This window comes from Aphelocoma coerulescens, chromosome 6, assembly GCF_041296385.1.
Source record: "Aphelocoma coerulescens isolate FSJ_1873_10779 chromosome 6, UR_Acoe_1.0, whole genome shotgun sequence".
NCBI lineage: Eukaryota > Metazoa > Chordata > Aves > Passeriformes > Corvidae > Aphelocoma > Aphelocoma coerulescens.
In genome coordinates this window covers 3,859,834-3,885,712 of record NC_091020.1, presented here as the reverse complement: position 1 = coordinate 3,885,712, position 25,879 = coordinate 3,859,834, and the positions used below count along the sequence as shown (strand labels likewise).

At 45.0% G+C, this 25,879-nt stretch overlaps 1 long non-coding RNA gene across 2 annotated transcripts; it reads right to left on the bottom strand.

The window, feature by feature from the left end:
• On the bottom strand, positions 1 to 25,482 carry LOC138112218 (uncharacterized). Of its 2 annotated transcripts, none has more exons than XR_011151604.1 (4): positions 25,440 to 25,482; positions 21,724 to 21,817; positions 17,896 to 18,041; positions 1 to 1,089 (listed from the first exon to the last, which is right to left on the bottom strand). It is a non-coding gene; the product is annotated as an uncharacterized lncRNA (long non-coding RNA). The 2 variants fall into 2 exon arrangements; XR_011151603.1 differs by having other exon boundaries at positions 21,763 to 21,817.
• Positions 25,483 to 25,879: the final 397 nt, after the last annotated feature.

The following is a 25,879-nucleotide window of genomic DNA, read 5'->3' as shown; positions in this document are numbered from 1 at the left end:
ACAATTATTCAGAATGTTATCAGCAAATCTTCAAGGAGGATTTCTCCCAACATAGTTCATCTACCTGTAGATGCACTCAGGACTACAATCAATACAAGTTAATTAAGCCGTAGCCCACTCCAATTAAAATTATAGGATCTGAAGGACAGACATTTGTTTTTGTCAGTAAATTAATTTTAGCATTCATTAACTTTATTTTTTAAATTATATATCACTTTAATGATAAGTAATTCCTCTCATTACAGAGGAAACATATGCAAAGGAAAGATAAGATGGGAGAGACTTGGACCCAGGGAGGAATATGTTCTCCAGCGCTTCCTTCTCCTTAGGCACATCAGCAACCCCATTTATGTCAGCAAACTGGGCTCTTTTGAAAATCTGGCTAGCAAATGCAGTGCTGAAATAAGAACAGAGATTCTTTGAGTACCTCACCTCCTTCTCTGCTGGGAACATGAAAGCTTGGCTGTGAAATCTCAGGGTTTTAGAATAGCTGAAACTTTGTACAGGCTACCAAAATAAACACTTTTCAACAGAAATCAAAATATTACCATGTCAACAGGTTTTTTAATTTATGTAGAAAAGGGCAGGTTGTTTTACAGCTTAACCCTTCCTGCACATTATCCCAGGCAGAAAATGGTGATTTATAAGGTGATGTTTGTGCAGTGCCCTGCAGTCTGAGTTAAACCTTCCCTGGCTTATTATGACAGCTAATTAAATATGGAGCAGGCCAGCAATATTTGGTGCCTTCTTTACCCAGCAGGTGCTGCACGGCAAATGAACTGGGTTGCTCCAAAGAAGGGTTTAAACCCTCAACACCTGAGGGACTGTCCCAGAGCTCACCTATCAGTTCCCATCACACTCTCACCATGAGTTTTCCCTGCTTCGCCACAGTGCAAAACTAAGCAAACAGCCCGAAGTCTTTTCCTGCTGTATGAAGCAGAATTCAGGAGTCTCTGACATTCCAAAGTGCTCTGAGATCACAAGCTCTTCACCCCGCCAAGCACATCCGCAGCACTTCCCAGAGCCGGGGTGCTGCATAAATAGCAGCACTGCATTCCGAGCCTCCTCCACACAGACCCTGCCTGGGACCTGTCAAATGACAGAAATCAAAATAGATTAACTGAATAAATGATACACCCCAGACTGCCTTTACTCCTCAAGCCTTGTGCTGGACTGGTAAGGACTGATCAGCTTCACAGCTGATGGCAGCAAACAAATAGCAAAACAAAATTATTCAGGGGTGTAGCGGGTTCAGTTTGAAAACTGGGCAGAAACACCATTTAAGTGTAGTGGTTTGGTCCGAAATACTCATTACTATTTACCTTCTGTGAGATAAGAATTAGGAGAAAGCAAAGCAGGCACAAAACTTGAAAGAATATAAAGAAGTTTATTAACAGACCTAAAAGAAGGGAAAAAACCAAAATCATACCACACCTTCAGAACTCTTCTAATCCCCCCACCTTTCCCCCTTCTCCCACTGACAGTGTAAAAAGATAACCCTTGAGATGTTCAGTCTGTTTATCACTGCCATAATAACTTTGTTCAGTTCACTTAGAGAGAGGAGTCTCTCTTGCTCATGCTATGGAGACATCTCCACAAGAAATTCTCTCATGGGTTCAGTATTGCGAGACAGCCGCCCAGGTTGGTTTTCTGCTCGCATGTGAGAGTCCCTTCCCCCAACTTACAGCTTTTCCCACAACTGCTTCCGAGAGTCCAATTTTGAGCTACTGGGGTACCATTTTAAGGTTGAGCTGTTCAGAAATAAAAGTTCCCTTCACCCGTCTCTGGGAGCACTTCATCTCTAAGAATAGAGGCCCTTCCCTTTTCCTGGGAGACAAGGGTCCTCATCATCTTCATCTCTAGGACTATCTCTGGGAGTGCCTCTAGGAACAGGGTCTTCTCCTTCTGATTGGAGCAAGAGTCCTCATTGCTTCCTTCTCTCCCTGTTCAAATTTCTCTTCAAATCACAGCTGCTTCAGCATTTGCTTATTCCAGCACAGGTGCTTTTGCTTACAAGTACAGTTTGAACGCTCCACCCCACATGCTTTCATGAAATTACAACAGGTACTCTGATTATATCATAGTCCATCACCACCATAGCTTTACAACAGAATTTCAGCTTTAAATATCTCCTCTTTCTCCTCCCTCTGGACTTCAGCTCTTCTTTCTTTACTTAATGTCTGCAGCACTTACAGCACTAAAAGGGTTAATCTCAACCAGGCCTTGCAGCTGGAATTTCGCTTATCGGTATTGGTCACAGTACAGACAGCAGGGCAGCTTCAGCTGAATCTTGGCCGCATTTTTGGGGGGGGGGGGCAGGGGCAGGGGGGTGTGCCTGGGCCGCACCATCTGCACAGAGCAGGAGTGGGGGGGCCATGGCCTGGACCCAGCAGGGCCCAGTTACCTGTCCCCCGGCCGGAAGCAAGAGAGCACTTCCCAGGGTTTGTCCATTCTTAAATGTGGACCACAGAGGTAGTAAAAATTCTAAGTGGCTTAAAAAATCTTCAATATTAAAACTAGCCAGTTGATAGGTTCTGTTAGGTCATAGAGGAAGCTGTAAGCACCTCTTTGCAGGAAAATCTGGAGCTATGCTTGCTAACCCATGACAAGGGGATAGACTGACAAGAAAAAGGAGTGAGAAAAGCACCAGGTCTCAACCTCTTGGGAGCTTTAGACCTGCAGTGCAATTACAGACTCTTCTGACCATATTTCTTTCTTTGAAACAACTGCTTATTCCTCTTCCCAGACTGATTTGCAGTTATCACCACAAGCCATTCCTGCTAGATTCTTAGGACACCATATCTGCTACAAACTCCTGGGAGACAGGGAGACAGAGCCTCTCTCTGAGGCCCACTGCCCAAGCACCGTTCGTAGACACCTCTCTCCTGCCTTTAATCCAAGAGCCAAAATAGGAAAGAGTCAGTGGCCCAGCCAGGACTTCCAGAGGTAACCCAGGACCCCTAACTGCCAGACAAGTAACAACAACTCGTACCCACATTAAGCAGAGCAGAGCATCCCAGCCTTCTCTGAGCCAAAATACCCTTTTTCCAGTTCCTCTGCCTCTTGACATCTCCTGTCTCTCACTTCGTCACCCCCTCCACCCCACAAGGCCAAAATTAACTGTATTCCCTTCTCAAGATCCACACCCTTCCCTGCCCCATGGAAAGCCATCCCTAGCAGGGTGGCTCTGCTGAAGGCAAAGGGATTCCTCCTGCAAAGAGAAGCCCTGCTGTCTCAGTTTCTCTGTGTCAGTATAAAAGCAAACAGGGATAACCCAGTGTTTTGGGTAGGCTGAGAGTTACAGCTGCAGCTTGGAGGAACACACAGGATTTATACAATGCAGAAGGCTCCATCAAAAGGGAAATGGGGCAGTTAAAGAGAAACTATGCAAAACATTATTTCACTGGTAATCTGTTTACTTAACTACTGCAAAGATTGAAAAAAACAAAAAGCTTTCTCCCCATTTATCCATTAGCTCCTCTTCCATCCAGCTCTGCTGCTGAATTCCCATATTTATGACATCAGTGCATGTTGCTATAGAGATAATTAATTAATGCAACATAATCAAGTCAGCAATTTTGCTACTTTACAGGTTAACACAGGACTGGAAATAGAGTGGGGAGAACACCAAAGCTTAGTTCTGAAAAGCAGGGTTTTTAATGGTCCTTTAAGCACTGAGAGTTGGGTCTGAAAGTCATTTCCATGGTACATGAAATGTGCCACATTTGGCATAATCACTGTCATTAGAAGCCCAAAGAAAAATTAGAAAAACAGCAATAAAGAGGAATGAAAGTTCTGACAAAAAAAAAGGTGGAGAGAAGAGTTCTCTGAGCACCCAGCAAAACTCTTCATCTCCACCTGGCAAAAATGCCCTGGCTCAACAGACATCTGGCCAAAGAGGCTGCAAGCTGTGACGTCCTACTGCCTAACCCCAAATATACCAGGCTTTTTTCCAAGAGCCACCCCAAAAATCACCTTTCCTGGGGTGCCTGTCTTCTCTGGAAGAGTAGCTCCTTGTGGGACCTCCTGAGCAAGCTGGTGATGAGAAGGGGGTTGAGATGACCTCTCTGCATTCCAGAAGACTCGACGTCATGCTCAACCAGGAGCTGGTGGCTTTCCCAGCTGCTTATCAGAGCCAGGTTTTCCTGCCTGTCACAAGGGGGCCACACAAGGAGGCAGGAGGTGAGACCAGGCACTTTCACCTCTCTCATCCGTAGCTGCCTCATGACAGTCAGGTTGACATTTACAGCTGACAAGGACATCAGTGCCTTGTCAACATGTCCAGACAAGACATTCTTTGATGGGAGCTATAACTTCATCCAGGAGCTTGCCTTCCTACCAAGAACTAGGCCAAAAAAAAGGATGCTGTGGAACATCCAAGTAGGTGCCACAGTTGCTGTTTTTAACTCCACCCCTTTGTTAATTTAGAAGATTAAAATCAGTCCCCTTTTCCAAGGGAAGCCTTATTTTTTGTCCTGTATTAATTAGAATCATTTAATATAGTTTTCAGTTCAGGGTCTCTGCCTTCTGAGGTTAGAAAGACAAAAGCAGCACAGATGAAAATAGGTCACTTAACCCTCAGGACACTCCCCTTCCTCAGCAAATGTTGCTCCGCACACAGTGGAGCAAAGGAGAAAAAGCTTTAAGAGAGACACATGCAGAATAATTGAGCCAAAGTCTGTGTTTTGGGGACAAGAGTGACATCATCAAGCCATGTTTGCTTTCCATAACCATGAAGTTTTTTCAGGTTGTGGTATTTCCATGGCAAATTTCACTGCCAAGCCCTAACTGAAGATAGCTACACTTCTCAGAGTACTGCCCAGTGAAGAAACAACCAAGCAAATTATTATTTTAAAAATTATTTTTTAAATTATTATTTTAAAAATTTAAAAATTTTAAAAATTATTTTAAAAAATCAGCAGGCCAGAATACTGCTGCCCAATTTATAAGCTGTCTCCACACTACACAAAAGTAGAGGGACTTTTCACAAGGGCATGGAGTGATAGAACAAGGGGGAAATGGCCTTAAACTGAAGGAGGAAAGGTTTACATGGGATATTGGGAAAAAATTCTTCCTTCTGAGTGTGGTGAGGCCCTGGCACAGGGTGCCCAGAGAAGCTGTGGCTGCCCTATCTCTGGAAGTGTTCAAGGCCAGGTTGGATGGGGCTTGGAACAAGCTGGTCTAGTGGAAGGTGTCCCTGCCCATGGCAGGGGGTGGGACTGGATGAACTTTAATGTCCTTTCTGACCCAAATCACTCCATTTGTCCACATACTATTTCAATTAAAGCATGGGAAAATGCACAGTTTTTATGTTACATTCACGTACAACACAGTTGAAGAAAAATAGGACAAAAAATCACCCAAGTATTAAACACATTATGATCTGTTTGGAAACTTCAGCATCAGCTCCCAATTCTCTCCAGGCTCAGCTACTTTCAATAGGGTAAATTGCACAGAATCACTAAAATCCAGAGCTTATTGCACACCATCTGCAGGCAGAGAGAGTCCTCTATTCCCAAGCCAGAGCTGTTTTCCTGGCAGCCTGCTGCTGTGACCTGTTGCAAGATTTCTCCATGTCTGCCTACAGCAGAGTCCTGGAGGAGAATAATCCACCTTAAGGAGTCAGTTCAGCTGCAGAGGGAGAGTGGCAGAAACCTGTAGGACAATTTTCCTGTGACAGTTTGGAAGCCAAAATCCAAGCCACCAGAGTATTTGCTGGATCCACACAAAACCCAGAGGAAAAACACACTCTTGCAGCCACCAGCTGCTGCTGCTGCAAAGGTTTATAACTGGAATAAAGAGAGAACATATCCTCCCTAAAGCCAGACGACAGCCCAACCCAGATAGAGGCAAGAAATCATCTCTGGTGAGAGCAACAATGAGCAATTTAGCTTGATTATATCCTTGCAGATCTTCCTATTTATAATGGTTTGCATTATTTTGAATGCAAACTGGTGGGGTTTTTTTCCCTGTGCATCAGCTCTCATGACCAAAAGTTGTCATTAGCTCCTGATTAAAGGAGATTTTAGATAAGGAGTGGGAACAAGCCCAAAAAAGTGCTGCTGCATCCCTGTCCTGTTGTATCAGACTGACTGCTGCAAATGTCAGTTTTATTTACTGTTTGGAGTCCACTAAGCTTTTTTTTCTTGGAGTAGAGGTAAAATTGGGAATACTGGATCAGATGGGAGAAAAGAACAACAGAGGACAGGTAAATAAATAAACAACCATGGGGTCCATGTGCCCAGGAGGGTCCTGGTAGGTCACACTTGCAAACATACATTCAAGTTTGCCCACAGATTTGCAGCATTAATTAAATAAGCTTCGCTAGTGAGAGCCTGACCTTTTCTATCTTCCCCCCAGCAGAAATCAAGCTCCAACAGGGACCAAAAAGAGGGTTAGAAATAGCAAAGGTAATAAAGTCAGGCATCAGAAGCACAGGAGGCTGAAAGGAAAAGACATGCAGATGAAAGGACAACCCAGGAAAACCTGAAGTATTGCAAGTCATCCTCTGTTAGAAGCTCCGCGGGATGAGGAGCCCAGGCCCCAGCAGGGGGAGAGAGAGACAGTCCAAACCAATATGATTGATAAGCGAACTCCGTTTATTAGCAGTCCAAAGGCACTTATATAGTATACCAGCTTGTTAGCTCCTAAGTGGCTTAAAGCTTATCAAGACACATTTCTATTTCTACATAATTGGACTTATATTGGCAAGTTTCCATAGTCTTGTTATGATCAAAAGAATTCAGTGCTCATCTCCCTTGTTCACTCCCGGATAGTACAGCTGCAAGTTTTTCACTCCCTCTCTGTTTCTCAGGCCTGCTTGTGATCTTTCACACAGGGACTTTCCCATGGAAAGTTTTCTCACACACAAGCCTAAAACTTCCAGGCCTATTGCTTGCACAGTTCTTTTATTGATCCCAATAATTCTATTTCCCAACAATCCTCTATTGCCAAAATACCACGAGACAACCTATTGCACTAAAATATTGGCAGTGGAGGACGAGGCCAGGTGAGTCCTGGAGCTCCATTTCCATGCTGAGAAGAGGAGCTGGCTCTGCTTCAGACATGGACCTGCTCCTTTTGGCAGACATTTGCAGTGCAATTTTCAGCAGAAGAGAATTCCCCTCTAGCAAGGTGCAGTCAGACACCAGACAAGATTAGTCTGAATTTTCCAGACTCAATGGCATCCAGAACACAGGAAACATCACTGATTATTCCAAGTGGCAGGTTCCTAACCCCAGTGACAGCCAAGCCTCAGCCTTGAGGGGGTGCCTGTACTCACAGCCACAGATTCCTCTGGCGCATGGAGAACCCAACGCTGAGCTGGGTGACCCCATCAGCACAGGGCACTGCCTGGGTTACATTTTGGTTATTTATTGGTTTTATATTCATCTTAAATGCTGTGTCCAGTTGTGGGACCCTCACAAGAAAGATATTGAGGGGCCAGAGCATGTCCAGAGAAGGGAAGAGAGCTGGGGAAGGGTCTGGAGCACAGAGTGGCTAAGGGAGCTGGGAAAGGGGCTCAGCCTGGAGAAAACAAGGCTCAGGGAGGACCTTCTGGCTCTGCACAACTCCCTGACAGGAGGGGGCAACCAGAGGGGTCAGGTTCTTCTCCCAGGGAACAGGGACAGGATGAGAGGAAACAGCCTCAAGGTACACCAGAGGAGGTTCAGGTTGGACATCAGGAAGAATTTCTCATGGAAAGGGGTGTCAAGCTTTGGAATTGACTGCCCAGGGAGGTGGTGGAGTCCCCATCCCTAAATGTGTCCAGGAATAACTGGATGTGGCACTCAGTTCTCTGGTCGACAAGGTGGGGATGGGGCAGAGGTTGGACTCACTGATCTTGGAGGGCTTTTCCAACCTAAATGATTCTGGGATTCTACCCCTGATTAATTAGCCAGGCTGAGCTCCACTGGGAAATGACACAGCAGGACCTGAGCATGGTATTCACTGCACAGATGCATCAGCTTTGTGAGTTCAGTCTCCAGAAGGTACTGGTTTTATAGACACATCTTTTAGTCAAGATGATGGGAAAGGGGATAGAAAGGAGGGGACCCTCACCCCTGCATCTTCCTGAGAGTACTTACAGCACTCTGCCTTCATTAGGCAGGCTCAGGGTTTGCTGGTGAGCAAATCCACTGCTCAGAAAGCTCAAAACTCCTCTCTCAAACCCTCAGCCAAATTCACACTAATGCACTGCTCCTGATTGCACAGGTACTCAGCCCTCCTCCAAGCCCTGAGAGCAGGAAAAGCTAACTCCAATAAATGCAAAGCGATTCCATTCAATTCCACCTTTTAAATGCAACACTAAATTAACTCTACTGGGGCTTCTTTCACTCTCACTGTTTGAGTTTCCATGCCACTGAGGTTAGGAAAACACCTTCTCCCTTTGCACAGAGGGGCCCTCCCTGCTCGGTGCTGGCATCACACGAACCACAGACCGGGCCCTTGGGCACACAGAGCCTGTCCCCAGACTGTGAGAGCTTCTTCTTCAGAAACATGGGAGCAGATGGTGGATTTTTACTGCTCTGTCTGACCCTTGCTTGGACTCCAACCCAGTAACTTCATCAGGCTCTGGTGCTCGAGTGGAACAGCAGAAACCAAGCTGTCAACCCACTAGATCCAACATTTAGAGTCAGCAATGCTGAACTCTCCAGAAGAAAAGAGAAAGAAAAGCAGAGATGGGGAGTGGAGGGAACAACCCGAACCAGATGTTTTAAGCAGCTGGCATTGCTGTTTCTCCCAAGATGCTGATGAACGCAAACTCTGCAGCTTGACAGACCCCCATCAGCCGCCCTCTTCCTGCGAACAGAGAATTCAAATCAGCCCTGCTGGATTTAATCATCTTCTCCCCTTAAAATAATAAACTGGGGGCAGGACAGGAAAAGGATTTATTCATGTCACTAACTGTCAAAAAAATGTTTACTGTGTTAAAATAACCCACAGTAAGGAAAAAATAAAAAAAGGAAGAACAAAGAGAAAACACCCAGAGGAGAGGCAAGTGTGAGAACATCAGCTCTGCACAAGGGACTTGGACATGCCCAAGTTGACATTGAGAGAGGACAGACATGAGCTCTTCCAGCAGATATTAACAGGGAAAGCAGAGCAGGAAGGAAGGGGGAAGCACACTGGTTGGCTCAGAGTTTGAGCTGAGCTCTGCTTTTTGGGCAGAGCTGAGAACACACATTTTTTTTAAGCAGAGTTTGTGGTGTAGCACCAAACTCCAACACAAACTCAACAGGTTGCAGAGTAGCTCCCCCCAGCCCTGGCCTGATACCCTGCATGACAGTAGATCACCTTCTCAAAAAATCTTAAGAGAGAGGAAAAAAAGATATCAGAAGCAGGGCTGCAAGGTGCTCCTCCTGCCAGAGAAAGGTCAGGGGATGCCAGAGGCCTGAGAAATAACAGCAAAAATTCAACGTACCAGGAAAAACACAGACTTTGAAGCATTACTGAAAGAGCCTCCAGCTCTGTCACACTAGGCATGAAGCCCTTACAACAGGGCACGAAAAGGGCCCAGAACACCAAAGGCTTGAGCAATCTGGCAAAAGTCCATCAAGGACTATTAAACATGAAGTTACAGATTAACTTTCAGCTCAGGAATCCCCCAGACTGGAAGGGAGCAAGACAAGGGTGTGAGTTCTTTCTCAGGATCCTGCCCCTTGCTGGAGCCCCCCCAGGGAACTCAGCACAGCCAGTGGACACTGCAGATAAAGGGGCTGAGGGTCACACTTCACCACTGCAGGGGCTGTGAGGCTGCTGGCACCGTCCCAAGAAGAGCAGCCCATTAAGGGGGACCTGTGGAGAGCTGTACCCACCCAGATCTTGCCCAGAGAAGCTGCAGATTCCCTATCCCTAGAAGCATTCAAGGACAAATTGGATCGGGTTTGGAGCAACCTGGTCTAGTGGGAGGTGTCCCTGCCCATGGCAGGAGTCTGAAACAAGATGAACTTTAAGGTCCCTTCCAACCCAAACCATTCTGGGATTCCATGACATCCAGGACCCCTTCCCCATCTGCAGCATGGAAATGGGGGCAGGCACAGAGCAGACCCCACATGGAAGATCCCATCATTCAACACACCCATTACAAATGTGCTTTGGTAGAGCACAGCCTTCCAGAAAGCCTTTCCAGACTGGACATACCACAGTTTTCCAACAGCGTGCAGTGAAAATACCCCAAGTTCCCCTGCAATTTACTTCTGTCATCTCATGCCAACCCAGCCTGTCTCCTTTCTCCCATCCTGTTTTTTTATACTGGTGCTCACAGCAGGAACCTTGTACAGATCAATTTGTTGGTGTTTTGAGCACATTCACAATCTTTTAGAGCTCTCCTGTGCTTTAGCACCTATTTCTCAGCCTGGGAGACACTCTGCTGGTGGGATTGAACAGCACAGTGGAGGTGCAGTGGGAGCCAGACCAGGGGCTCACATTCCCAGCTTGAGGCTTAAAGGAAACAGCCACCTCCAGAAAACAGTCAGCAGGAAAATTAGGCACCAACAGCACGGAATTCCCTGTTCTTACATTCTCTCGGGCTGCCCAGCATCTGGGAATGCCCAGAGGCCTTTCTAGATAAATCAGTGCAAAGGACAACCTTGCCACAGATAATATCAAATAGCTGAACCCAGGAATAAATTGTTTTCTGCTCTAAGTCTGTGCCTTTCATCACAAGTCCTTAAGGGACAAGCAGTGGAATGAGATTGCCTCCTGTCAGAATTAAATCAGGATGACTGTTACTAGAAAAGGAAGTCAACTGCTGCAAAACGTCCTTGGACATTCCAGTCTCCTGATCCAGAGGTGGTCCAACAAAGGGACATGGAGAGCAAGGTGAGATCCAAGAACCACGGGGAAGCAGATCCAGCCCATGCCTCATTACTTACTCCAGCAGCGGGATGTCATTCCAGGTCCAGCTGCAGGAATTTCTGACGGTGAGAGAGCCTTGAAGGTTAGATGGGAAAGGTGTTGCTCTGGGAAGTGAGGGAAGCTGAGGTTGGTGGGGAGGAACAGGCTGCAGGTGAGAAAAGCAGGGAAGGTGGTGAGCCTGGAGGTTGTATGAAAATACCATTAAATAGCTTGGAAAGTCAAGTGCAGAGAAATGGCTGAGTGAACAGGGACATGTGTACGTGCACAATCCAAGCTATATTAGTGAACTGTCCTTGACTAGGGAAAAAAGAGAGGAGCAATGCTGATATGGCAAGCCGACAGGATGTTGGGGAGGGGGATGCTGACCATAGAAAGAGAAAGACTTATGTTAGTTAGTCGTGTGCATATTAATCTGCAACCAATCGCTTGCTATTAAAGGCCACATGAACAGTAGCTGTAACCCAATAGTGTGGAGCTTGCTTATGCGTGCTTGGAGAATTAGGGTGTAACTATGGGACTGACAATAGACTAAACGGAGTTCCATCATATCTCTATGAGAAGCGTGGTTCATCCCGGCAGATCTCTGGCTATTGTCAAGAGGGTTGGGTTTCTTGGCATAATCCCACAGACAAATGCTGAATGCAGCTTCCCAAGAGTGCCTTCTAGCAACCTCCTGCTCCAGCCCATACTCTTCTTGCATTCAGTCTCCCCACACAGCCAAAGTTTCCAGGAGGAACATTTGCTGAAGCTGGATTTTACAGGACTATCAGAGATCATTTGCAAAATGAAATCTGAATTGACAGAAGGGAACATGCATGATACAAATTATATTTTAAAAAAAATTACTCCTCTAGATCAGGGAATCACAATTGGTATGTCCTTGCAAAATTATTCACCCCTTTAATTAGGGGTTTTGAGGGGGTGGGAGGTCAGTTAAGTCTCTGTGATGCTTCAAGTAACCTGACATGATTTGGCCATCAAGCTCATACTAAAAGAAGTAGAAATCCAGCTGGTTTCCTAAGTAACCCATCCTATAGAATCATTAGGGTTGTAAAAGAGCTCCAAGACCAAATCCAACCTCTAAAAAAGGGGAACACCATTAAGACATAAAAAAAAGACCTTCAGTACTTTCACACCTACAGAAAAACCCCTCACACTTCTTAGATTTTGGGGGGAAAAACCATTCCAGACCTTCAAATCTGAACACTTTTTTAAAAATTGATATTTAGATGTTACCTATATAGCACCAATCACAGTTAGGAAATGCATGAGCACATTATGGCTCACAGGAGAAATCCCTGCAGGTAAAAAGTATGAGAGACAGGAGAGTTCCCAGCATGGATCACCAGTCCCAGAGCTATGCAAGGCATGGAGAAAGCCTCACACAGGAAACAAGGAAAACTGTGACCTTGAGATGAGAACACATCTGTAATATGTCTATAAAGATGTCAATCTCCTATTTATATAAAATACCTGTGCAGATAGCCAGGAAGCCATGCATAAAAATCCTGCACCAAGCTTCCAAGAAAACCCTTCATCCGACTTCTCTGCTGCCACCTCCATATCCATCCCTGGCAAAGCAGTAATAAATGCCTCTTTTCCTCCCCACAGTTAAGAATACAAGGCCTAAACACTGGGCATTTTAGCTGAATTATCAGCATTTGCTGTTCTGGGTTTTAACTATGCAGACAGCAATCACAGGAAAAAAAAAAGAAAAAAAGAGGAAAAATCCTGTACAACTTTTTCAAAGGCTGGAAATGCCTCAGAGCCCTGGTTGTTACAGAGTGATTTTCTTGTATCTCTCTTCAAACAGAAAAGCAGCACAACATGGACTAGAGATCTAAAGTGGCAGCTGAACTGACCAAGAAGAATGTTTGGTGGGGGTAGTACACACTCAGCAAAATGAACAGCATCCTAAATTTGATTGGTTTTACCAGCTTTGAAAACCAAATTGAGGCTTGTAGGAGACTCCAGAGAATACCGGTGATTCAGAGTTCAAAACAAGCCTTTTTTCCCAGACTGGCTTTGCAGGGGTCTTTGAGAGAAAGAGATGGTAGCAATAACATATATAATATATATAACATTAACACACACACAGGGAAAAGACTGAACACCAACAGATTGATATTATCCCACTTAAATAATGAAGTGCCCTCTACAAAGACAGGATAAATGCAGTCTCAGCCCACAAGGCCAAGCAGGCTCTAGACAGTACTCTTGGGAAATAAGATAGCTTAAATTTTCCCCATGAACCTGTGCCAAACCGTTCCTGTTAGACAGACACCTTCAAATGCCATTGAAAAGCCAATAGGGAGCACCAGCATGGGTACAAGGACAGATTCCAGTAGTTTGTGTTTCATACCTTCCCAGCCTGGAGCTCTGAGCAACCTGGTCTAGTGGAAGGTGCCACTGCCCAAGGCAGGGGGAGGAACGAGATAAGATTTTAAGTCCCTCCCAACCCAAATCATTCAATGAGTCCATGATTTCCCTGTGCTTTCCCTCAGGGGGGGACCTCTCCCATTGCAGCACTGCCTGTGATCACTGGAACTCTGCTCTGGAAAACAACAACATTAGTGACATTTTGAGAAAGCATCAGCTCAGTTCTCTCAGTACCTTTTTTGACAGATCCACCTTTCAGTTGCTGCACTGAGCCACATCCACACCCTTTAGTGTTTCAGGAGCATAGACAGGTCTAAGACACTATGAAAAAAAAAAAAAAAAAAAAGAAGCCAAAAGACCTTTTGCCAGGACAGAAACAGTTCTGGGAGAGCCACCTGGGGAGAGAAATCCAACCAACATCCAAAGAACTCTCTGTTCCCTGGTCTGCTCCAGCACAGCTTCACCAAGAGCTTGGTTCCACCGTGGATGGGTTGGGCAGAGGCGAGGATGTCTGCCAGAACAGACTCCTGTCACCCTTCCGGGGTCACCCCTCCCAAATAAGCACACACCATTATGAAGGATCAATTAAAACCAGCAGGAGCAGAGGAGAAGGTGCAATTCCACCCAGTATTCAACTTTTCCATCCCAGTTTTCCTGGGGTTTTTTTTGGGATCGGTATCTTTTGCCTGTGAGCAGCAATAAAACTACTGATTAAACTTGAAAGTGGGACTGTCTTTGAACCAGAGGAGAGGCACAGCAGGAGGGTTTGTGTTTTCTACCCCAGCAGGCACCACAAGATTTACCAGGCAAAGCACGGTACTACTACAGAGTCAAAATCCAAGTGCCTGAAGATGAACATTCCATGGTAATGCATGCCTGAATAATCCCTTTATTACACCTTCTGATTGTAATTTTAACAAGGAACAAGTTTTACAGCTAATATTTTGGAGAACTGCAACAGGATTTTTTAATGGCATGCCAAGAATTCACGGGAGAACGAGTATCACCTAAGTTTACTTCTTCCATCAGGGGACTAAATCGATTTTTCACATAAAATTACCTATCACCTGCTGCCTATAAAAAGATGTGGCTGTAAACATCCGGGTTTTAACCTCAGGGCTGGAAGCAAGCATCACAAGAAGCAAAAAATTCCTACAGGAAACCTGTCTGGCAATCTCTTCCTTCCCTGACCTGGCATCCCAGACACCTCCAGCCCCCTGCCAGCTGCTGGAGCAGGGCTGTGCTGTGGATGTGCAGCGAGCGCTGCCAGGAAGGCGAGACTCTGTGTGTGTTTGCCCATCATTTAAAGTCAACGTTTCTCACTTCTTTTTTTCCTCTTAAATCAAAGAAGAATTAACCTTTGGGGGGGAAAAGATAAATTAAAAAACCACATGGTCCATCTCTTGCAGTGTTGACACAATAGTTTTCATTTGCAAGCAAATGGAAGTTGAACTTAAACGTCAAATATTCATTTATCAGCATTAACCCAGATGCCCCTTCCCTCTTTGTCCTCATTCACTCAGGCATTTTTCTTGTTTGCCTTTCAGTGGGCTCATGAGTGCAAGTGCAGAGTCATTTCTGTGCCCCAGATTACCCCCAAACTCCTCTGATCCACCACTTGTCCCCATGACAGGATTGCCCGTTCTAGGCAGCATTTAAAAAAAAAGAAATAGAATCGACTTTCAAAAAGGCTGCTATCCAGGGAGATCCATTCTCATCAGTGGTAAGCCTCACAGAATCTGTTCTTCATTCCTTTTTCATTTGGAAACGTCAATGCGTGTTGTCAGAGTGCAATTGTTTTCTTTAATCATCCGCAGCAGTGAAGTAGAAAGTACTCATCTTTGCGGTGGGGAAAAGTCACTTGCTTTATTCATACCCCACTCAATTTCAAGAGGATGCTTTCCAGGCTGGCTTGGCCCTTGGGAATCAAGGCTTATACACTCATCTTTTGTACGAGCGATAAAGATCCTTCCACTGGGAAATTTGGGTTTCTTTTACTATGGTTGCTGCTGAAGGAAAGGCACAAGCACAAGGACACATCCTAGAAGGTGTCAGAGAAACCTTAAGGAAAAGCCATCAAGAAATCCAGACATCCTCTTACTTTAGATGCGGCAACTAGAAAAAGAAGCAGGTTGTCGTCTCGATTTTTGTCAAAGCCAGAAAGGCAAACTGCGGAAGGTAGTGGCTTTATCCCTCTCCAGAGCTGTTCCTCGTGCAACAAGCTACTTACAATATTTTCAGTTCAGTAATTGTTGGGTTTTTTTCTCCCCAGCAATCACAAAGAAAAGCTGCTGAAAGGTGCAGGTAATAGACTTCTTAAAGAGCTGTTGACAACTCCGAGGAAACTTTTACATTTTGAATGCATTCTGCCCACATTTCCTGTATTTTCTGTGCTTCTTAAGTTCCTCAATTTAGCACACAAAACTATTTGCATGAAAATAACATCTTGAGAGTTTCTTACAGAAGACATACAATACCTTCCCTTAAAAAAAAAAAATACACCACATAATTGTAGAATTATGTGTTGAACATCTCAGGTAGCCAGGCTAAGAGGAGAACGAAGCACAAAACTGATTGCAAACATTTTTCTTTAATTTTAGATCCCATCGAGTTCTCATTCTCCAGCTGCCACTCACAATGGTATTCCTGGATACACTAATCTAGTGCCATTATCATTCTCTAAAGGCAAGAAGCGCCTTTATTAAAGCAAAGACAAATTAATTTAATGGCTCCACTGTGTTTCTAAATATACATGTAGATTTCCTCTTGACCTACAGAGAGAAAATTCTGTATTGACATATTGGATAAACCCACTGATGAAAGATAAACATCCCATCTGGTAAGCACCTTTTTCCCAAAGTCACAGAGAAATGGCTGGAACCTGTGATGCACCACACAGGTCAGCTGAGTGTTAGCTGAGAGATTAAATCTCTTTCTAGAGGAGATGATCCTCACTAAATCCACCAGACTACAAATTCCACCACGATAAAATGTTTTGGGTAGCCAGCAACTTTCACCTAAGGATGCTGCACCTCCATTCAACATCTTAAATTACACCAGGCAGTAAACAGGACAGTTCAACATGCTCCAGATTAAACTAAAAAAACAAAGCCAGAGAGATGTGTTTACCAAATTTTACACTTGCTAGTGTTTCTGGGTGAAAGTCTCACAAAGAGAGATTGGTCCTAATGCTGGATGTTGGGATGAGCAAGGTATTTTCCAAGTATTTTACTTGCTTAGGTCCTGGAGTCCACATTTCTGCTTCAGAATTCCTAGTAAAGAAGAGCTATCTGGCCTCAAGCTGTGCCAGGAGAGATTCAGGTTGGATATTAGGAAGAATTTCTTCACAGAAGGGGTTGTTAAACAATGGAAGGGCTGCCTAGGGAGGTGGTGGTGTGACCATCCCTGGAGGTATTCAACAAACAGTTGGTGGCACTCAGTGCTCTGGTCTGGTTGACCAAAAAAACCCAAACAACCTTACCAAAAAAAAAAAAAAAAAAAAAAAAAACAAAAAAAACCACACTAAACTAAACTAAACTAAACAAACGACCCACAAAGGATACCAAATCACTGGAAAGAAGCCCAGGCAGCAACTGGAGTTTTCTTTGTGGACATCCCAGCTTCCACACTGCTTTTCTCACAAACAACATCAAGACCATCTCCTAAAATAGCACATAGGAAGAACTTTTTCTGTGCACAAATGCCGAATTATCTTGATGGCTGGCAGTATCCAGCACATCATCACACAAATTCATTTAAAAAAAAAAATGACAAGGTCACCTCCAAACAACTCTTAAGTAGCTATTCTCATGCAAGTGTTTGTGTGCACAAATGCCAGAAAAACACAAATAACAAGAAGTATAACAAGAAGTATTTTTTACTGAAAGTAAAAAAAAAAAAAAAATAATAATTAATTAAAAAATCATTGCATGTAAAGGAGCTCTCTCCCACGAGGCAGCAGGAGGTTTTTATTTTTTAACACTTCTGACTGTTATTGCAAAGGCAGGAAGAAAAGACAAATTAGAAAGATGAGAAGGTAGCAAAGCACAAGGTCAGCAATAATGTGACTCCAAGGTATTATGAATTCAGTCAAGGTTAATCACAGGAGCCAAGTTTTTACCTTGGTGCCTTCACCAGGTGGCTAAACGTGATGTAAGGATTCAGCCCAAGAAACATTAGCTTCTCTCATTTCTGCCTCACAGAGAAGTATTTGCAAAGCCCTGGTTAATTAAACTAATAAACCACAAGTGAAAGCCTGGCCTCGTGCCACTTTTTGACAAACACATTGTGCAGGGGTGTCGCATTAACAGCCCTTATCCCATCGCGAGGGGATGGGAGCCGGGAGCAGGGAAGGAGCAGCACCAAGGAGAACAAGACAAACCAGCTGATTTTCAATTAAGAGTTGAAATAAAAATGAAGTGCTTTTAGTGCTCGGCCTTCAAACTGCCAATACTCTTGAATAGCACAGATACCTGCCGTCCTACAGCCCTGTTAAATCAACTTCATTTGTTTAAAGCAGAGCTCAGCAGCACTTATTATCCAAGCACTGCTTCAAGCATGACTCAACACAGGGAGAAAGCCTTTCGGGGCAAAGGAAACTGTCTCAGAGGGATGTTGGGAGAAAAAAAAATTCTCTTTGGACTAGAAATCACTCACCACAGCAGCTTCTGGCCGGGCTCGGAGCATTTGACAATCATCTGTCTGCTCAGGCTGAGGTAGGTCCTAGTTTGTCCCAGGAAAGAATGCTGATGTCCCCGGAGGTTAAGCAGTTGGTGAGGTGTTGAGGTTGGGATTGCAGGCTCCTGGAGAGAGAAGCAAACACCTCAGAAGGTGGCCGAGTTCAGGACACCCTAAACATCCTCCTCTGTTACTGCTTCCTCCTTGTTGGCTCTGCGTCTGAAGCCTTTAAAGCACCGCACCTGGTTTTGGCCTGGGGGTTGGAGGTTGAATTTGAAAAATGGGTGCTGATCTCATCACAAACAACTCAATGGATGAGAGTCTTTAGGAAAAATGGGTGTTAATGTCCTCGAAATGCGTCTTAATGCCTGTACCGACCTCAAGCCTAAAGGGTTTGGTTACAGAACCCAGGCAGTTTGAACTCCTAAACTTTAGGGTAATAGGAGAAATGGGTCTGCGCAAAGTTTATTGCAGAGCCCAGACGGTCTGAACGTCTGGTGGATCCGCAGAACTCAGACAGCCTGAACTTCCGAACTTTGGGGGGAAATGACATGTTAAAGGGAGGGAATATGTGGTACGTGTTCGGGAAGGCTGTGCCTTCCTAGTACCTCAGCCAGTGGGGAAAGGAAGAGGACAACATGCAGACCGGAGTTTAGGATGAAAGGAGGCTGCACCCTCCAAACAGAGAGAGAAACCCCACGGGCATATGCCCCAGTGGACTCTCCCCCTTTATTCGAATAACGTTGCAGGACTCCTCTGTCTCCTTTGTGGACAATGGCTTTTCATAGCATGGCTTTTCCACACAAATTGGACCCCTGTTTTGGTGGGTCATCAGCATCCAAAGTGTCAGTGGGATCCATTGTTGGTGGATGGCTTCAAAGCTCCGCCTCTATATCCATTTCAGTCCCTGTCACATTTCACAGCCTGTCCCTTGTAATTTGGCCACCTCCCACCACAGGTCGACCTGTGCACACGTTGTGCAGATTCCAGCTGTTTCTCTGGGAGTATCTAGGCATCCATTGCCATCTCCCACCTGTACTGACATCTCCTTCCTTACCAGTTCCATCTGGGTGAATGTACCTCAGGCACCTGCTGCTGCTGCCACCTCACTATCCTGGTTATTTACGGCTGAGGGAAGATCCTGGACCTTCTTCACTGCATTTTAAGTGCTCATGGCTTCACGTTTCATTAGTGGTGACTCTTGCCTGTCATTATCTTCTGCTCTAGTTTCTGTATCCAGATCTCTTTGATCCATTTACTCCAATCCCTAACCCCTCATCTTTTGATGCAACACACAACTAATTCTTTGCAAGAGCCTCTTTCCTTCTGTCAAAGAGCTCTCCAGGAGCAGCTTTGTGTTACAGCCAAACCCATTAAAAGGCCCCTTCACACACTTATCCTGAAGCTCTCTCTTTTAATCAGTTCTCTTCGTGGAAGTGCTCTTGTCCACACGTGCTTCAGGCTCTCATGCTCTCCGTACAAAGCCTCTCAATGCCTCCAGAATGGGGCTTATGGACCAGTGTGCATTAACCTTTCCTCTCAAACCTGAATATGGAAAACCAACGTTATCCCAAAGGCCTAATAACCAGTAGAGAGCAGGAGGAATGGCTGCAGCCTCGCAGAGTGTTGAGCTGTCTTCTTGGGATGCTTGGATGAGGGAAATAAGCATAGAAGTCTTTTGAAAGAGTGCTCCTTCATCTCTCTCAAAACTACCAATAATCAGGAGCTAATTTTCTCTGTCCTGTTAGAGCTTGTTTGACTTCTTGAGAAATTAGTATCTGTCCTTAAGGTTAGGCTGGTAGAAGCACCAGTGATTTTTCAATAGCTCAGCTTCAGGCTTGTAGAACAGCAAAATTATCATCACGTATCATTATTTAAAGCAAAAAGAATATGCATTAATATTCTCTGTGATAAATGCAGAAGCACATCTGATAGAATCATATAATACCCAGAGCTGGAAGGGACCCACAAGGATCATCAAGTCCAATTCCTGGCCCTGAACAGGACACCCCAACAATCCCACTCTGTGCCTGAAGAGCATTGTCCAAATGCTCCTTGAACTCTGGCAGGTTTGGGGACATGACCATTCCCTGGGGAGCCTGTTCAGTGTCTGACCACCTCACTTCACACTTCTGGATACAAATATTTTGGAAAAAAGCCTGAACTCTTCTGTACTATCAACATAATCCGAAATATGGATCAAACTGGAGCTGTGGCAAAGGAGCAGCACCACAGAAACACATGTAGTTTACTTCTCACCTGCCCCCATGCATCTAAACTTAAATCATTATGAGTGCCTCACAGGAAAGGTGTGGAGGAAATGGCAGCATTCAGATCCTGGGTTTAAAACATTTGCTGTCCAACGCTACGTGGCCCTTTCCTTAGAGATGCACCCATGCTTTGGGGAGGGGGAAAAAGGTATGAAGGCATTAAGTGCATAGGAGCACTCTACTCTGCCAGCCACATCAGCCCAAAGCATAGGATGATGCCAAACCAGCCACCCCACTCCGTTCCACTGATGAGCTCCAAACTGCAAAAATTGAGGCTGTGCAAATCACCCCACTCTGTGAGCCCTGCCAGCCCCACAGGACACTCACACAGAGCACTGAGAGGGGTATGCCTTGCACGCTCACCCAGCCTAGGGCTGACACTCTCTGCATGCTGAGGAAAAGGGGGTGTCTCAGCCCTCCATTTCAGAAGCAAGAAGTAGAAAAAGGGAGAAGGCTGCAGTTATTATTCGAGGTTTTGGAACCGGGAGGGATGGGGAGGCTGGAAAATGTCACAGAATTCTTGCGGACATGACACAGGCTGGCTCGTGGGCAAATTAACACAACCAAGAGAATTTGCTCAGGCTCGTCAGGGTAATGAAATGTGATATCCACTGGAGAAAGCAGGGGCAGGGACAGCTCCACTTTGCCGTAGCAGTGATGCCCTTTAGACAAAAGACTCCCTGGTGAAATGCAAAACAACTCTGGGACAGAGTGTATTCTATCAGGATCCAAGGATAGCAAACCTGTAACCTCCTAAGTAGATCTCTTCTGCTTATTTCTGTGCTGCAGGATGTGCCTAAGAGTATTTGGGGAGCAGGCACTCAGAAAACACTGCCATTTTCCTTTTCTCCTCCCTAACAGTCCTGTTGTTCAGGGTCCAGACCAAAAGGTCTCAACCCAAAAATCCTTGCTAACTACACATGTACAGGCCACATTTATCAGCCACAGGTTCTTTAAGACTGACTTACAGCAACTGCTGGACCACTCAGGGAGGCAAATTCACCTGGCAAACAACTCTGCCCATCCAGACAACTCTTTTCTCCTCCAGATCAACCCAAACCTGCCAGCACTCATTTCCTGTGAGAACAGATAAATTTCAGCTTCTTTTAAACTCTCCTGTTTGAGACCACTGGTTGTTAGGATGGTCTGTGTCATCTCAAGACCAGCAAGGAAATATTGCTTGCTAACAAGAGGAACTGCCATTCCCACCTCTTCAGAAATGCTTTTTGATGCTGTCCCTACCTCTGCTCCTATGGCACATCCTTTTAACAGCTCCCAGCCTTCATGACTCTCTCCAGGCTTGTAGATGAAGACTTATCTTTTGAGCTATTATAGTTTTTCTGCAAATCAACCTTATTTCAGGGTCCTCTGCCTTACCCTTAGCTCCCCATCTTCTGTCATTACAACCAGATTAATTTTTCTATAAGCAGGACTGCTGGAAAACTCTTTTAGAGGAACTTCAAGGAGATCATAGGAAAGGTTCTCCAAAACAGCTCTATTCTTGCCCTAATATGGTTTGAGCATTATACACACATACAGAGTAGGAAAATTCCCACGACCCTGTGGATAACACCACCTGAGAACTCCTCTGCGAGTCTGCTGTAGCTCTGAGTAAAAGGGAGTCACCAGACCTAGGGAGAGAAAAAAACAGGGATCACAGCTTTAACTTCACTTTTCACACTTTCCTTTGCAGAGGAAATGCTGCATTAAGATGTTGGGTGAAGCATAACACATCCCACACTTCCCCTCTCAGCTCAAAACCTGTACCCTTCTGTTACAGAATCCCAAATTGCTGTGCTTGGGCAGGTGATTCATTTATTAAATAATTTCTTTTGTGCTGCCTGGACTTGAATTAATTTTAGTAGATCCATAACCAAAGATGCCAACCCTTGTCCCTGAAAGCCTGAGCTGCTGTGACATTCTGTTTTCCCTGAAACTATTGCCTCAAAACCATCTCATGGTCCTTGGTACCAGCAACACACTGATATTTGTTTCTCCGCACATCTTGTTTTGGGTTTTTTAAGGGCTTTAAATAAGCTTTTGCAAAACCATTGACTTTGCAAACAAAGTTTCTACACGGAGCAATTTATTTGCTGCATGGCATCTTAATTTGGATGTGTGTTTTAAGAAGGGTTCTGTGGGCAGCAGCAGCCGGGCTTTGGGAAGTTACATAAATCAGTACATTCATGTCTATATGTGCTAACAAGGAATGAATGCCTCTTTCCCTTCCAGTTAGCATTTGTGTGTGTCACAAGGGCCGCTCCCTCTCCCCACCTTGCCCACTGTCTTCAGGATAAGACCACAGAAATTGTCATATTGAATTACACTGATAAACCATCCTATTTGGTGCCCTCTCTCCAGTCATACCCCACACCAGCTGCTACAGATTTAACACTCCTGCTAGTTGACAGTGATGGAAGAGCACCACCACGAGGGACATATTTCCTTTGCATTAGGGGCCCTCCTCCTTTCCTTCCACATTTTATCACATGGATCTTCATCCTGCCTCACATACCTGTGAATGTTGTACACTGAGAACATCTGCTGTGGGATTTTGGGGAAGGACATGGCAGTATCAGCCACAAAGATGTTCCAAGGGCTGGAGCACCTCTGCCACAAAGACAGGCTGGGAGACCTGGGGTTGGTCAGCCTGGAGAAGACTCCAGGGAAACCAGAGAGCCCCTTCCAGTGCCTAAATGGGGGTGTATAAAAAGGAGGGAGAATGACTTTTTACATGGGCTGATAGTGACAGGACAAGGGGCAATGATTTTGGACTAACAGAGGGAGGTTTGGACAGGATATTAGAAAGAAATCGTTCCCTGTGAGGGTGGGGAGGCCCTGGCACAAGTTATCCAGAGAAGCTGTGGCTGCCCCATACCTGCAAGTGTTCCAGGCTAGGTTGGATGGGGCCTGGAGTAACCTGGGATAGTGGAAGGTGTCCCTGCCCATGGCAGGAGGGTAGAAAAAGATGGTCTGTAATGTCACTTTCAACCCAAACTGTTCTGTGATTCTGGCAAAGAGTTTTGCGGTTTGGCACATTAACTGAGTGAACAACTATTGATTCCTGTATTGCCCCTCAGTTGCAGGTGACCAGCTCTTAAACATCCCAAAAAGGGCTACCTACACAAAGGCACAGGGTGACTTGCCAGTGTTGTTCGGTGACTTGAACATCTCAGTTATGTTCTGTCTCTTCTGCAAATGGGAACTGTCCTTGCAACTAAAGCAACCTCAGGAAGGACAATTTTAAAAAATGTGACACTTGCTGTAGCAGGGAGGCCTTCCCTTGCCTCTAATCACTGTCAGAGCCTATCTTCCCAAACCTTCTCTTTGAGCTGAATTGCCCTTCCTACCCGGCTGGAGGCTCCAGGCAATGCACCAGCTCCCACAGATACATGCATGACCTCCTCCCACCCCAAGGCAAGGGAAGAAGGAGCCATCAGCCCAGCTGGAAATCCTCCTGTGCACTGGGCATGCACACAGCCCCGTGACTCAGATGAACAAAACCCATGGATAATTGGATGTTGCAGGGATCCCATGGCAATGAGGGGATGGGGTTGGGCTGCCTTGCAGAGTTCAGCTTTATCCCTCGGCCAGGAAATTTGAGGCATAATTAAAATGAAATGCTGGTGTCTGTGTTGCACATTGAAATATTGATGAAGGGAGGCATAAAGCATTTTATGAATGCAGGCTTCCATTTTGTGATTTACTGCCCCCAAACATCACTTTCACAGAAACTACTTGGGAAAAAACAGGGAGAGATTAAAGAGCAATAGGGATTTTATTGCTGCAGAAAATGGGAAGGGAATTGGACAAAGTTAAATACAATGTAGTGAGATAGTCTTTGGCTCTGAACTTCAGATACAGCAGGAACTGACTCACACCTGGAAAAGGTCTTCTGAGGTCTATGGGGACATTTTTTTCCCCCTTTCCTTGTGACATAGCAATGCTGGGAAGGGGCTACACTGCTTTTAACTGGAGTTAAAAAGAGGTCAAGCCCCTATTTATGAGACTTGGAGTGAAGTACTCAAAGCTGTGTGGGAAGGCACAGGAAGGACTCTCCATCACCTTTACCTGCCACTCTGTCTTTATTACTCAGCCCTACCAAGTACAGTTCAGCCAAAGGGAACTGGCTCCATCCTTATTTCAAAAAAGGGAATGAGGAAATATTCAGAGAGTATTAAATTAATGACTTAATTACAGCACAGACTAAGACAGAGGCCTTTGCTGTAGCAACAGGAGCAGCTAATTTTGCCTGAAGTTTATTTGCCACAGAAATGAGTGGCAAATTTGCCTCCAGGATGAGAGAAATCCCACATCTGAGTCAAAGACGAGACATTCACTGAAGCACATGAGTCTGTAAGCTGGCACTCAACCTACCCAATCCCAGGCTCCTTGCTCCCAGTCCCAGCCACTGTCAGGTCCAGCTGAGGTCATGGACAGACCCTGGTGGGGTCTGCCTGGTGGGTTCAACACAGCCAGGGGGTGAGATAAGGTGCCCAAATGCTTCACTTCAAGGGTCTCTGCTGGTTTGGGCTCAGCCTAGCTCCAACAACTGGAATACTCTCTTGCTATTTGATGAAGGCATAACCTTGTCTCATTTATTTTAATTCCCATTTCTTCAAGATATGAAGTTCATTAGACTTCAGCTTTACATTTTCTACCTATGTTTCTTTCAAGTTCCATTTCCTCTGCTAAGCTTAAGAATTTAGCTTTCTGAGCCAACTTAAAACCATTAAATTTTGACCGTTCATTTGAATTCAAGTGTTTACAGATACAGCTTTGAACCCCTGGCACAAACCAGCTGTTGTCCCACAAGCTGAGGCAGAAGAGGGAAAAAAACAGAAGCAAAACCAACCACATTGAATATTCAAAGCTGGCTGGGTGGAAGAGCCTTTACTCATCTGGTGAAAATACTTTTTGTTTTAAGGTTTGAGTCTGTTTTAACATAAGGGATTCATCCAACAGGGCAACTTCCTTGCAAGATGAATTTTTATATTCTGAGCTCCCTTTACAAGTAATTCACTCAGAGCCATGCAACAACTTTATGAAGTCCCTCAATTTACTGGTTCCTCAGCAGAAAATATCAGCAAGAGATCTGTGGAAAATTAAATATATGCACATCTTGAGAAAAACAGCAAGTGATAGATACCACTCAATGAAGTTTTATGTGACCAATTGCTGTTGGTGGGTATGTGATTTAAAGGTTGCATTACATATCTGAAGCTTTAACTAATCACTGTATAAATAACTTACAGTGGTGGCTCCAGGCAAACGACTGCTTTTCATCTTCTCAGACCTGTATGAACAGAGGTGGATTCAAATTAAGATCTACAGGAGGACAGAAGAAAAAAACCTAATTCTAGGAACACTGTTGGAAAACCAGAGAGCAAGCCTGAGTACAGCAGCCTGCAAAGAGCAAAATTGTCATCTGTTGTTCATCTCCAACACCCATGGCACCACAGGAAGTAAGGCTCAAAAGGTCTGAGATACACAGGGAATTTATCCGCTGTGCAATCCTTCTCTGGGTCATCCATGGGACTGTTAACAGCAGACAAATCCGCCACCCCCAAGACATTCATGGGGGATTGGAGGATCACATTGTGTAACCCAAGAGCAGAGGACAAACTTCAACATCTCAGGAGGTCTCACTGAGTCCTTTTAGCTCTTCAATTTAAATAATTTTAATCTGACAA